Raw genomic sequence first — 14,744 nt, forward strand, 5'->3', positions numbered from 1 at the left:
TTCTCAGGCTCCACTCCAGACCTACTGAGTCAGAAAGCCCAGCAGTCTTGTCTTAGCAAGCCCTCACGGTGATTCAGATGCAGGCTAAGTTTTGAGAACTATACTGGAGGGCACGTAAAACAATGACAGACTGTTTTTGCAAGAGCCAGGGACGGAGGTCTCTGATAACTTGAAGGTTCTGGGCCTTGTAAACAGAACCCAGGATTGCACAGAAATGCCCATCTCACTTCCATCTTGTGTGGAAGTCTGCTCTCTCCTTGTCCCTAGACTGAGCAGCATAATGGAGTATCCAGCAAGTGACTATCACCTAGCTCAGCCTGAGCACACTCATCCTGCTGAATACCCAGGGATGCCCTGAGAGATCTAGGATGGGGGCAGTTTAACATTTTCTTTCTTTTTTAAGTGTTTGTTTATTTTTGAGAGAGAGAGACAGAGCATGAGTGGAGGAGGGGCAGAGAGAGAGGGAGACACAGAATCCGAAGCGGGCTCCAGGCTCTGAGCTGTCAGCACAGAGCCCAACACAGGGCTCGAACTCACGAACCGCGAGATCATGACCTGAGTCGAAGTCAGACGCTCAACCGACTGAGCCACCCAGGTGCCCCTAGGATGGGGGCAGTTAAAAAGAAGGGACCCACCTGGGCCTCAAGATAGTGAACACCTTCTTAGGTTGTGTCTTCTCTCCTTCTCTCGTTGTCAGTGGGGCAACGAGAATTAACGGTAATCAAAGATTCAATCTGATAGCATCAAAAGTTGTGCGGGGAGTCCGGGAAGTATTTGGGACAATAGGTCACGAATTTTGGTGCACGCACACAAAATTATACAGGGATCTTATAAAAAATTCAGGCTGTCAGGCCGTACCCCTGGCTGATTCTGTGGCAGGCCTGGGCGAGGCCCAGAACTCGCATATTTTACAAGGCCCAGAGTTGTAGTTTGAGGGCATCCTTTGAGAGACATTGTCTTGTGAAATGTGCTCATGGCTTATCACCTGACCCTGCCTGGCTTCTGGGTACCTGGAGACAGGTCTGTGGTTCCGTACAGGTTTGTCAGGACAGGATGAGTAACTACTGTCATCTGATGGGTGATAGGGATGAGAAGGGCCTTAACCCTGGCCAGGAGTGGTTAAGGGCACCATAAGCAGCAGAGAAATAACGGAGGTGTTCTCATTTTATAAAAGTTGCTTTGAAATCTAATTAGAATATGAAAGTTGAGCTCTTGGTCTATTTTTAAACAAAGCATGGGTTCAGCAGAAATAATCAATAGTGGGGCTGCGGCAAGCCACGAGCTTTCCTTCAGGATGAGTCCTCGATGAGGGACAAGTGGGAGGAGAAGGAGGGGACTTGTCAGGGGCAGATGGGGGTCTGCGGATGTGGGGAACAGTTAGGAGAAGAGATGGGGAAGGTCATGAAACCTCCAGACCCTCTCCACGTCCCGTCTGGTTCCTGAAGGCCAAGAGTGGGGGGCAGCATCGTGGGTGTTGTGTGGCCTCCCCTGCTCGAGCAGAGGCAGCAAATGCGCCCTGTTCCGAGCGTCGAGCTGTGGCGGCGGTTTAGTGAAAAAGAGCATGACTTTTTGGAGCCATATCCTCAACTGAAGCTCGGTCCTGCTCACGTACTCACTGCGCCATTCGACAAGTCTTGCAACCTTTCTAAGCCTTTGTTTCCCCATCTGAAAATGGTGATAATAACACCTGGAGCATGATTGACGGTAATTAGAATAGCAATGACAGCTAACATGTGTTGAGCATTGACTATGTGCCTGTATGATTTCAGTTGGTCTTTGCAACCACCCTGTGAAATTCAGAAAAGTAAAAGGGCTTGCCTTACTTATTCAATGCAAATAAAGCATTCAGCCTGGTGTCTGATACAGAGTAGGTGCTCAGTGAATATTTGTTTCCTTTCCCATCCCAGAAGGGGGGGTGGTTAGGAGGCTCCTTCTCAGAGAATTGACTCCTACTTGCTGGTCCTCACCCAGCAGGCGGTGACAGCCCATCGCTGAAGTCTCCTGAGCCAGAGCAAGGCTTCCAGAACCACCGGTGGGGTGTTTCTGACCCTGGGGCTGTCAGTGGCAGAACTGGCTGCTTTGGTAGCGCCTGCATGAGCCCGCGTGCACAGAACCCAGAGACGCTCGTGTGACAGCTACGGTGTCACTTCCCAGGAACATCCCACGCAGATTTGCCTTCCTTGAAGAAAAGTAACGGCACAAGGCCATTTTTCACTTTTAAATAGCCTTCATTCTATGTCTTAATAAATGCACGTTTGTTGATTTGTGTAAGCATGATGTGGGAAGTCTGCAAATGGATGTAATCTGCACCGAGGGCACATGTAAGCACCAGTGAGCACTTTTGAATAATGAATCCCTCCCGTAAAAGACGGACGCTATTCATAATAATTCCTTGCTTTTCTCATTTTGCCCCGTACGGTAGCGATTAATCAATTTGCAATGTTATGTCACCCGCAACAAATTGCTAGCACCAAGACAAATTTATTGCTTTATGATAAAAGAACTTGTTTAGGTAGAAATAAATTAAATTTGGGGGGCTGTTGTTTGGGCTCGATGTTCACCTAGGTGACCCATAGAGAGTGGGCTGGGAAGGTGAGGGTCCGGATGACCCTTGCATTGACCTGGTGCCCCAGAGAGGAACACAAAAGCTGGTTGCGGTGAGCCAGAGCAGCTCTGGCGGGAGACAGCTCCATCCGGAGCTCGAGGCGGTTCTCGGGAACGTCTGCTGGGCTCTCCGCGTGAGCAAGTGTAATTTAGAGCTTTGCACAGAGAGGTTTGGACAGTCAGCAAGGCTGCGGGGAAAGCACACCCTCTCTTCCTTCTATATTTCATCTGAATGATAAGATCCCAATTTACCTCACATCACGAGGGAAGGGAGCCTACGTTACAGGAGCTGGAGATGGGGTTCAGAGATCAGAGGGTGACACGGGCACCAGTGCTTCCATTTATCGAGATTCACTGGAACAGTAAAATACTGGGGGCAAAAGGCCATGATGGTGTTACCAAAATTTTGGTGTAGTAAGTGTAGCATTCAGGAAATGATGCTTTTAACACGGGCAAAATTTAATTCTGTATAACGGCTCTGTTCACACAGACGCTGTCAAATCTTAATTTAATGCCCTTCGTAGAATAAAGGCCGGGCCGAATGGGTTCCCACCACGGCCTGGGTGACTTGGGGGTATACAACCCCCCTTCCCTGTTATCATGTTCTCAGAAAAGCAGCTCGGGGAAGGGAAGCATTTTGCCTGAGGACAGCAAGGGGGTGTAGAGAAGCATCTGACTTCCAGGATATCACACACGTTTGTCATTAATTTATACTCCATTAATTTGGAATCTGGAGTGGAATCAGGGGCTGATGCGTTAATTCTGCTCTGCCCCGTCTCTCTCCCTCTCTCCCTCTCCCCCCCTCTACCCCCCGTGTGTGTGTGTGTGTGTGTGTGTGTGTGTGTTGTGTTTCTCTTGGGACAGAGTTTTTTTTCCTTAAGCAATCCGATAGTCTAACATGACTTGTGAAAAGCAGGTTTCAGTTAGGAAGGATGTCAGTTCCCTTGCCCACTTAAGTGGATTTCTCAGCCCCAGCTCATCAAAATCCATTACTCTCCGCTCTTAAAGTAGGCACTGGGAACCACCTTCTGGAATACCTTGATACACCCGTTCCACCTGTCAGAAAAAGCACCCCAGTGGCTTTCTTGGGCCATGGTCTCTGTCATCTTGTCTCATTGCAGCCTTGAGGGAGGGGGCACGGAGGCCTCCTGTCTGCAGAGGCTTTGCAGACATTCTGCAGTGTCTGAGCAGACTCTTGGCCGGCCCCAACCCCAGCGCTGACATCCAGAGCCCCGTGAACAATGGGGAACAGAGAACTCAAGCCCTCTGCTGGGACCCTTTCCATACCTTGTGGCTGGAGGGGTCCCAGGGGTTACATGGCAGCCCCAGGGGTTGCTGGACTCACCTGGCGATGGCTTCTTTGTCTTTCACTGCGCCTGCTTGTTGGGCTCCAGCGGCCCAGGTCCCGGCTGCAGGAGTAGCACCCCTCGTGTGCCTGGCCAGGCCTGCCCACTTCCTGGCCGCCTCCCCAGCCGGGGGTCCTGCGGGGGCTCCCGGCCCTCTGTGGGGCTCAGTTGCCCCTGCTCACGCTGCCTGCCCGCTGGCTAATTCTGATTATTTCTCTTTCTCCTTGCTCTCTTGGGCGCCTTTCTTCCTGACCGTGCATTTTCTCTGGGCTCAGGATTAAAAAAAAAAAAAAACCCACACTGCTAATATCCTTGTCAGCCTTTTCCTGAATCATTGCTGTGCAGCTCCAGGGAGCCACGGGCCAGTGCCTTCTGGCCGGCAGACTCTGTCCCTGGGCCTTCCTGTCCTCGGGGTCCTGGACCCCCTTCTGCGGGTTTCCTCACCCCCTGAAGGCAACACCAAGAGGGCCAAATTCTCTAAGAAATGCCCAGCCAGCAATGCAGACCAGGCCAAGAGCTGAGAATCCAGCTGAGATTTTCCGTCTCACAGGTGACTTCTCTCAGATGCTATTTAAAAAAAATTTTTAAAGTGCTTTCCTCCACATTATCTCATTTGCTGCTATTATCCCTGTTTCACAGATGAGCAGCCGAAGCCTCAGAGGGCTTCGTGATTTGTATAGCTGCTAAGGGTCAGGACTCCAGCCCCCATGTGCATAACTCCATGGGAGGAATAATCATCCCCATTGGGCAGATGAAGAAACTGAGGCTCGCGTCGCTGAAAGGGCACATAGCCATGAGAGATGGTGCCAGAAGGGGTATTCAGGTACCACTGCATCCAGGCCAGTGTCCAGCTCTGGGTAGGGTTCTGTCTTTCTGTGTTGTGGTGTCTTTCTGAATCTTTCAGCTCAGACTTCGAAACACCCACCCACGAGAAAGTACTCAGAAGCCCCAGGTCCAGGAGTCCAGGCGGCCGGGCGGCCAGGGGTCTGTCCTGGTTCCTCTTGTCTCCTCCCATGTGCATGGGGCCTGGTGGGAAGCACATGTTACACTTCCGGGGAGACAGCTGGTTAACTGCCTTAGCTCATCATGCTGTGTGGCCTGGGCGGTGTCCCCATTTCAGTCTGCTCTGGTAACAATAGAGCAAATATGACGTTGGTTGGCAATAGAAATTTCCACAAATTCTGGCTCAAGTCTGTCCCATCAGGGACTCGGGAAGAAGTTGCAATCAACAAATGCCCCTCCCCCAGACATCCCTCCCTGACTCTTCAAGATAGAGCAGACCCTCCCTCCTTGACCCTGCGGCACAGAATTCTCTGAGTGGTCACATTCCTATTATTGAGAGGGCCAAGTTCCTCCACTGTCCTTCACCTCTGCTGGGCTGTGGCCATTAAACCTCTCATGGAGGCATAATAGCTTCACGTGTCCACAGATATGCAGACAGGCAGTCTGAGTAGCCACAGTCACTAAGACACATGCCCACCACCCTCCTCCTCCTCTCCTGGAGACACAACTACACGCAGAGACACTGTCCCACATATCACGATCAGTGTCATGTGCTGCACGTGCACACACACACACACACACACACACACACACACATGCACGCACATCCCTGCAGATGAACACAGGCCCACCTGGAGACAAAAAGTCTGTCCATGTCTATACAGGCCACTTTTTTCCGGGTTATCCAGCTCCCCTACCCCGATATTCTGAGCGTCCTCCCTAGAACAGAAGCGGTAGCTGACTAATTGGCCTATGGGAATTGGGAGTTTGGCCTGCTCAGGCCAAAGCGTATTGGGTACCAAGCTCTAACGCTGAGAAATTTTTGGATAAATAGCCTCTTCTATCTGGGCCTTTCTTTGTCCTCTTTCCCAGAGAGACCAGCCTCGACTATCTCCAGATGGCATCTACCCGCATCACGCTCCCTATCAGATACCCTGCTTCCCGTGGGCCCCCAGGGACCTGTCACCACCTCACCTGCCACCTCAGCACTTTCTCAATAACTCACCAAGGCCAACTGTTGCTCACTCAGTGATTTTTTTTTCCCCTTCACATCTGAAGCTCTGGACAAATGCCTTCCTGTCCCTTGCCTGCCACTAGGGCTGTTGATTAATGGAAGAGCAGGCGAGAAAGGGAAGGAGAAGCAGGGTCTCTGAATGTTGGTTTGTCCCCTGCTGCAAAGTTACCTCCAGTCCTGGGAGGGGAGTGGGGAGTGGGGTAGGCACAGTGACAGAACACAGATCCTGGGGGCTGATGTGCTTGGGTATAAATCCCAGCCCTGGATCTTCCTAGGTTTGTCACTTTGGACAGTCACTTGGCCTTCACAAGCCTCAGTGTCTGCTTCTGTAAAGTGGGCATAACCATCTGAACCTTACAGTGTTGTTGGGAGCATTAGACAAGGTTAAATGCATGTAATAAGCCCTTGATAAATGACAGAGTGCTCTAAAAACGTAAGTGAATAAGATTATTGTTTTAACAATGGCCTTACCCTCTTCCTTGTGGCTTCTTAGGTCCTCTGACACTCAGGCCAGGACAGGGTCTGGGCCTCTCCTATACAGCAGGAGAGAGCTGGATAGGTAAGCAGCTCCCTTCACTAGTGTGAGCTGTCCCCAGCTCCCTGTCATCCACCAGTTACTGCCTGTAGGGACCAGGGGATCACCATTGTCCTAGAAACCAGGAGGGAGGGAACCGACAGATAAGAAGCCCTACATGGACGAGGGCTGCATCCAAGCCAGTCATTTTTACCCATATAAACCCACTGCATCTCAAAACAATCTGGCAAGGGAAGGATTATTACAAATCAGGAGGCTGAGGCTCAGAAAGATGACCTGACCCCCAAGCGACTGAGCCGAGGCTTGAACTCTCTATGTCTGACTTCACAGGACAGGCTCCTCCCCAGGCTCCTGGCTCCCTTTGGAAGGTGGAGAGGGGAAAAAGGGAACTGAATTGTACTGAGGAAACTGCCTTCCTTGTCCTCAGATGCAGGATGCTGAACAAATCCATCCTGTAAGCACTACTCACAGCGAATCTTACTCCGCAGGACGATTCAGACAAAGACCTAGTTCATGCAGCTGAATATGAAATATGGCTCGTGTCTTAAGACATTTGTATAAAAAGACTATTTCTTCAGTGTCACAGCTTCAAAGCCACCTCTTATAGGAGTCTTGCCTTCTTACCAGAGGCTGATCTGGAAGGCTGAAGACTGGGGACTTTTTCCATGAACTCACTGGGGGGTCTCAGGTAAGATTCATTCTCTCACTGGGCCTCAGTTTCCCCATCTATAAAGGAACATGGTTTTCTGGAGTGATTTCTCTGGGTAGCTTCTAGTTGCAAAAAACTATCTTCATTGTAGAACTCATGTTAGATTAACAAAGTATGTTCTTCCAACTTAGAAATTTACTTACTAGAAAAGCCTTAACAGTGGTGGACCATTTTAACGGTATTTGGTTAATGCGTTTAGAAAATCCAAGAAAAAGTTCATGTCGAGTATAGTAACCAAGGTAGAAATGGCTGCCCTGGTCTGACTCTATGAGTTTCAGAAAAGAAGAATTTTTGGCTTCTGAAGCTGTGTCCTTGTCACTGATTTAAGTCCTGGCTCTCCCTCATTTAGAGAAATCAGCTGCGTTCCTGGTCCGAGGTGAGGGGCCCACATTTATCCCTGTCTGAGGTGACTGAAAGCCTTTGCAGGACCCTTCCTTCTTCTAGAAACACAAGTATCGGGGGTCGGCACTAGAGTTGGTCTCCTGGCTGTCAGAAGGGCTTCTGGAAGGAAGACATAGCCCTGGAACTGTGTTCTCCTGGCACTTTCTTTGGCGGGTGGGGTGGGGGAAGGGCATCAGCATCTGGTTACTGCTACCAACAAATCAATATGTTGATAGAGCCACTCTCCTGTGTGTCCGTTTAAACACCGATCCCCGCGTGGGACTCAGGCCGACCCACTCCGTTTGCCAAATGCAAATGCATTAACCTTACAATTGGGTAATCTAATAAAAAGGATCAATGGTCTGATACGGTGCTTATGGAGTCATTTACTGCAGGCGAGAGCAATTTAGCCAGGACCCAGACGAGCAGCTCGGGGGGGGGGGGGGGGGGGAAGCCTAGGGAATGGCTCAGGCTGGCTGTCCGAGCTGATGTCCCCAGGCGAGGCCCACTCTGCCTGGAGACGCTGGGCCCAGCGGGCGAGGGAATGGGGAGGGTGTTATTCATTCATTACTGCCACTTTAATCACTTAGAGGTTCAATTAAGTATAAATCATTAGTGGTATTTCAAGTTACTTTATCCAGACCCACACATAACACACTTGACTGGCGGTGGGGAGCTTTCGTGTCGAGATTTAGCGTACGAGTGAACAAGGCAGTCATATGGGTTTTTCTGCTATGAAATTGATAAATGAAGCGGGCATTCGAGGTACAGCAGTAATTTCTGTGGTGCAGCCAAGTGCTCGCTCCCTTGTCTCCTCCAGCGATGAGGGCATGGGCCCCTTTAATACGGCAGCTTTCCCCTGGGGGCCCAGAGGCCAGGCTGGGCGGCGGGCAGGCCTCCGGGTTTATTTCCTTGCAGAACTTCCCATGGCAAGCCCCGGTTCATTAGCGGGAATATACCTGGGGAGTAAAAAAAAAAAAAAAAAAAAAAGAGGAGAGAGATGGGGGAGAAAAGCCTCCTTTCCCCTCATTCTGGCGTTGATTCTGCCCTCATTTCTCCCCAGCAGCGAGGGCACAGGATGAGAAACCCAGAATCGGCCTGTCTCGGCAGCTGGACCCCCTCTTCCCAAGGATGCGCGTGTCCCCGGTGGCCTGCATCCCTGTCTGGAAAGCATATTTTCTCCTAATCGGTTTTACAGCTCTTTTAAAGTAATATGTCAGATCATTTTCCCCCATATACATAGTTAATGAAAGTAACCCTACAAATTCATTTTAAATAGATGGAAGTTGTTATAACCCTGATCCAGAATTTATTACGTTCATTACAATCTTGCTGAAGTAGGTAATGTAATGGACTATTACTTTTATTATCTTTTTAATCCCTCAAAATTATTAGGAACTGACTAATATTTGGCATCACCCTGTTAATGTTTAAACAGAAATTGATACTTTAATTCGTCTAATAAATGATGGGGGCACTCTGGGTGGAAACAGAAGCCTGATTGAGTTTATCTCGATCAGTCCTAAAGACTTTTAAGTGGGACTCAGGGGTCTGAATGCAATTATTTCCAGGCAGGGTATCTTCAGCAAGTGCTCAGGAAGGACAGAAGAGCAGAGATGGAGACAGTGACAGAGAGACCCAGACGGCGACGAAAACGAGGCAGAAAAGCGAGAAGGAAGGACATTTCACTCACACATCCAAGTTGTAATTCTGATTCTCCAAAAGCTCCGCTTGGGGCTGTAACCACACCAGCGGGCTCTATGTCTTTCCCATTTTGCCTCCGTCCTCCCCTCCTTCCCAGATTAAAAGATTCACCCCCGCCCCACTCCCCACCACTCCTGTGTTAGTAATCAGCTTTATGGCTAAGAATTCTCAAGTGCTCTAGAATCCGTGCGTTGCTGTGACAAATGATTGGGTCACATTCTCCTCGCAAGGAGTGAAGACCCTGCTTGTGCCTCGGAAAATAATGAAGGCTGCTCAATTTGCAAATTACCAAATCTCACCGTGAAATGGGAGGCGGCGGGAGGGGCACACAATCGTGTCTCTTCCAGAAGCGCCTGGGCTGGGTACTGTGTTTACCCTCCAGAGATCACCGACTGGTTCCTGCCGGGAGGGTGGCAGGTGGAATTTAAGAGAAATTGAGCTCTTGCCCTTTCTAGGTTTTACAAGGCAAAACGCAATGGTAGTTGCTTAAATTAAAACAACAACAACAACAACAACAACAAGTATTAATTCTAACAGGGTGAGAGGAACCGAGGGCTTCCTTTTGTGGCTTGATGAAAGCTAAAGGGAGGTACGTTTGGGAGTAGAAAAGCTGGCATTTAGTGTCACTCCAAGGCAAGGGTGTGTTTTCTAACAAAGAAAGCTTCCAGTTAGCAAAGTCACTAATTAGCACAGAGAAGCTCATTAGACTTTAAAGCTGCTTTACTGTATCATGGCTTTGCTCTCTCTAAATGCCCTGAGTTTCCAAAGCAAGAAGTGTATTGATTAAATTGACTCAGCATGAAATGGATCTCGTTTGTGCTGACCCATAAAGAGGTGGCTTCCCAGCTTTCTCAGCCCAAGAGCTTGCCAAGAGTCCCGTGAGCTGTGCCCAGGCTGGTGGGCTGGGGACAGCGTCCTGCCTGCCCGACTGCCGGAGCTGCGTCGAGGGACTGGTTGCCCATCATTGGGCTAAAACCCGTTTTGATCAATGGAGGGGAAACCCGCCCTTAACTAAGTTTGTTCCTGACGTCTTATAAATCGTGCTGGTTGCTTTCGTCAACGCCGAGTTGACAAGGGCTACACGTCGTTTGGGGCTTGATAAAGAGACTAAAAGGCAGCTTCTCAGCATGTTTATTTTTAATAGACATAAAAAATGAAAACAGGGGCTTTCTCACTCCTCCGAACCCTCGTTGACAGAAAAATACTGAGTGCACGGAAGTGGTGATGTACGTACAGTGGAGATCCTGTGTGTGTGTGCGTGTGTGTGCGTGTGCGTGTGTCAAAATTACCTTGTGAACACAAGGACAGCTTCAGAACTGAGGATGAGAAGGACTGGGCCCCAGAAAGCTCCATTATTTCCTTCCCCGGCATGAAGTGCCAGGTGCAGGGTTCAGGAATCACCATGTCCGAGCTGTGGCAGCGTTCTCTCTGCGTCCCGGTGCTCAGGCTGCATTTGTGGGTATGAGAAATCCCATCCAGTCCCACCCCGTCTGTGAGAAATGCAGCCTTGTGAACTGAAGTCACGTCTTCTGAGGCACACCAACCCCCCTTCCTTTCTCTACATCTTTTCTTAATAGAAATAACTCCTAGATGCAGCCACACTAGATATGTATGGCACTAAAATGATTTGATTTAGACCATCAAGGCAGAAGGAATACACCTTTAAAAGCCCACTCAAATATATTCACCACAAATGTCACAAAGGGCTAACAAGTATCTTTCATATAAAAAGAGCTCTTTCAAATTGATAAGAAAGATATCAAGAGTCCAAGAGAAAGATGAGAAAAGTGTGTGAAAAAGAATTTACAAAAGAAATTGAAGTAGCTAATATTTACTAAACATCTATGTACCGGGTATAATTTGCATGGGATCTCTTCATTCATTCTTTACAAAGACTGGAGGAGGCAGGGGTTACTATTCTCACCCCTATAGAAAGATGAAGAAAAATAAAGCTTTAAAAGTTACATACAGATTGGAAGCAGGGAGCCAGGATTCGAGGTCAGGCATCTTGATCTAGCAGGTGCACTTAACTAGTCTGCTGTAATCCCACGAATTCACAGATATAATCAGATGATGAAGTTGAAAAATAAGTTCATGTTCACCAGTAAACACAAATATGCTAAAACAGAGAAAAATTTCATGTATCAAATTAATAGAGAATTTAAAAAATGTTCATATTCAATGCTGGCGAGGATGGGTTGCAACAGACATTCTTGCACAGGAATTGCAATTTGACAATCTCTAGCAAGAGTCTTAACAAATGTACAAGTCACTTGACCCGGTAATGCCACGATAAGTAATTTATCCCAAGGAAATAAAAATATAAACAAACCTTTAGGCACACAGCTGTGCTACAGCACAGGAAAACGGTTAAATCCTCCACATTAGGGGAATGGTTAAGTGGATTATGGTCAACCCATTTAGTGAAATAGTAAAAAAAAAACAAACTAAAATGATGTTGTCAAAGGGTTTCCAATACCATGGAGAAATACCTATCCTGGGGGAAAAAGCAGGATTATAAAATTGCATGAATAATGTCAATCACATAAAATATGGAGAGAAATCGGAATGGAAAGAAATGTAAAACGTGAACCATGGGGCATTCTCTTTGTAATGGGATTCTGAGTAGTCATAGCTTTCTGTCATAAAGTATTTTTGAAATTTTCTACAGTCAACATGTTTGGCTTCTAATTGGAGGCAGGAAACATCCTTATGACTCTCTTGTTGTTGTTTTTTTAAATTTTTAAAAATGTTTTTATTTATATTTTAGAGAGAGAGACAGAGCGAGTGGGAGAGGGGCAGAGAGAGAGAGGGAGACACGGAATCTGAAGCAGGTTCCAGGATCTAAGCTGTCAGCCCAGAGCCCGACACGGGGCTCGAACCCACAAGCTGTGAGATCATGACCTGAGCCGAAGTCGGATGTTCAACCGACTGAGCCACCCAGGCGCCCCTTGTTGTTGTTGTTTTTATGTTTATTTATTTTGAGAGAGAGAGAGAGAGAGAAAAAAAATGAGAATGCACGAGAGAGCATGAGCAGGGGAGAGGCAGAGAGGGAGGGAGAGAGAGAATCCCAAGCAGGTTCCATGCTGTCAGCGCAGAGCCTGACACAGGGCTTAATCCCACTAACCATGAGATCGTGACTTGAGCAGAAATCAAGAGTTGGATGCTTAAGCAACTGAGCAACCCAGGCGCTCCTCCTTTATGACTTTTAAAAGTCAACTTCACAACTTAAATTTCCTGCCTAATGGGGGTGAATCACTGGCCCCACATTAGAGTACCGCATGAACCCAAGACACTAGGTGCATTGCTCCCTGCACAGCCCGGGACACCTGAAAGCAAGCTGTGTGTCCTTCAGCTCTCTGAGTCTCCTCATCATCTGTAACATGCCCCCTCCTAGGGTTACTGTGAGCACAAAATATGTGTAAAGACCCTCGAACAGTGTTGGCACAGTATCGGCACTCAATAAACGTGAACGGTGATAATAATAGTAAGATGGTAAGGATGTGGCTGTTGTTTTGTTAGTAGGAAGGAAGACCGAGTATCCCGTAGGCAGCGAGAAGTGTGCATAGACTGGCTGGTTCTGAGATGGGACTTAAAACAATAAGCAATGAAAGTATCCCAGTGCTAGACCCAGCCTCCTGGTGCTATCTGCCTCTCCAGGCAGGTGCCACAGAGGCAAAGGGGAAGGGGACACTCTTCAAGTGCACCATGGACCTCTATGGAGACGCTCACTCAACCCCCACATTGTGGGTATCTCCTCAGGGCCAGGCACAGTGCTGTACCTTTTCCCACGAGGATCCCCCCCCCCCCCGACACACACACACACACACAACTTTGCGAAGCGGATTTCATTAGCATCTCGGCTTAAGGCTCAGAGACTAGAAGTCCCTTTCTCGGTCATAAAGCCAGTAGGTGGCCAAGCTGGAATTTGAGCCTGTGTTGATTTGGCTCCAGAGATGTTGAAGAGGAATGGCAATTATGGCTGAGAACATGGCTCTGGAATCAGAAAGATCTGGGGTTTTGACTCTCTGTGTGGCTTCGGGCAAGTAATAAAGGCATCCAAACCTCAGTCTGCTCATCTTTAAGATGGGACAGTACTGTATCTCTCAAAGTCCGAGAAGCCAATGAAGGTACGTTGCACCATTGTTTTTTGTCACACTAAGAAAAATGAAATCATTGCCAACTAAACTATGATACAATACTTTCTTACCCCTTAGAATTTTAATTTTACAGTTATGGAAAGTACCTTATTTAGACATAGATTTTTATCATGAGTCCTTTGTACATACACAAAAAGGAAAATACAAGTGAAGTAATTTAAGGTATTACTAAAACCTCTTCATGTTCAGAGATGGACTTAGAATTGGCTCCTACACGTTTCTCTTCTGTAGTGTCGCAAGTGTTAGCAGTGGGGTTTCTTTAAAAACCGCTCCTCTGTTTTCCTCGGGACTTTAAGCCGCAGATACCCGTTCTGCAAGTTTTGATGTGTGTTCCCAGATGTGACAATGACATTGAGACTGCTGCCCGGCTGACAGTGATTGCAAAAAGCATCTCGGCTTCAGGGATGTGAAAATGGGAAAAAGGAAGTGTCCATCTTAGAATCGATGAGATGTGGTGGCCACCTTACAGGGTTCTGGGAGGATTGAACGAAGTACCTGGAAAGGACTTCGACACAACTCGGGACACACAGTAAGTTCTCCATATCACCATCGCCGTAGTTGTCGTTGCGAGCCTCCTCTCTGGCGTGTGTTGCGTGTGTATGTGGCTCCAGACCGAGCCAGCGTGCCGTGCTGGTGAGACGCCAGGTGCTGGGGAAAGTCGGTTCCATTTCCCTTCCCGTCTCTGTCTCTCCCTACCTGCTCTCGGAGCCTCCTCCTTCTCTCCCTGCCTCTCTCTCCTGTCCCTACTTTTCTCCTCCTCCTCTGCCTCTCCTTTCCACCCCCTCCCCAATTCTTCTGCAAATAAATGGCCCTGTCACTCCAGCTCTCCTGTAGGTTTAGAGTGAATGGAAGTGTCTTTTTGAAGAGCTTGTTCTGTCTGACATTCCTGACCAGCTCAGGAGCAGGGTCCTTTGCACTCTCCTCTCTTCCGCTCAAAGATTTGCTCATGTGGTTAAAGATTTACAGGGCTGCCCCCTGGGCCTTGAGTGCCCCACCCCAGAGCAGAGGCAGCTGGGCTGTGCCCTTCGGAGGAGGCAGAGGGCCGTCTTGGCGGGGTGTGTCGGCCCTGCCTCTGGTGACGGTGGGCAGACCGGCTTAGGACCTGCCTAAAAAGAAACCATCTATTCTCATTTATGATTCTTTAAAAAAGAAGTTCACAGCTTTTATGACGAGCCTTGCACATGCATTTAATGACATCAAAGTATTTGATTATTGCATTAAGAAGAGGTCTGAGAGCTGTCTGGTGTCCTTAGTTTTAAGTGTATTTTAACTGCCTACAATGAAAGGG

This window comes from Lynx rufus, unplaced genomic scaffold (assembly GCF_022079265.1).
Source record: "Lynx rufus isolate CCGP_SWC_20201006 ecotype Redwood Valley unplaced genomic scaffold, mLynRuf1.p SCAF_8, whole genome shotgun sequence".
Classification (NCBI taxonomy): Eukaryota; Metazoa; Chordata; class Mammalia; order Carnivora; family Felidae; genus Lynx; species Lynx rufus.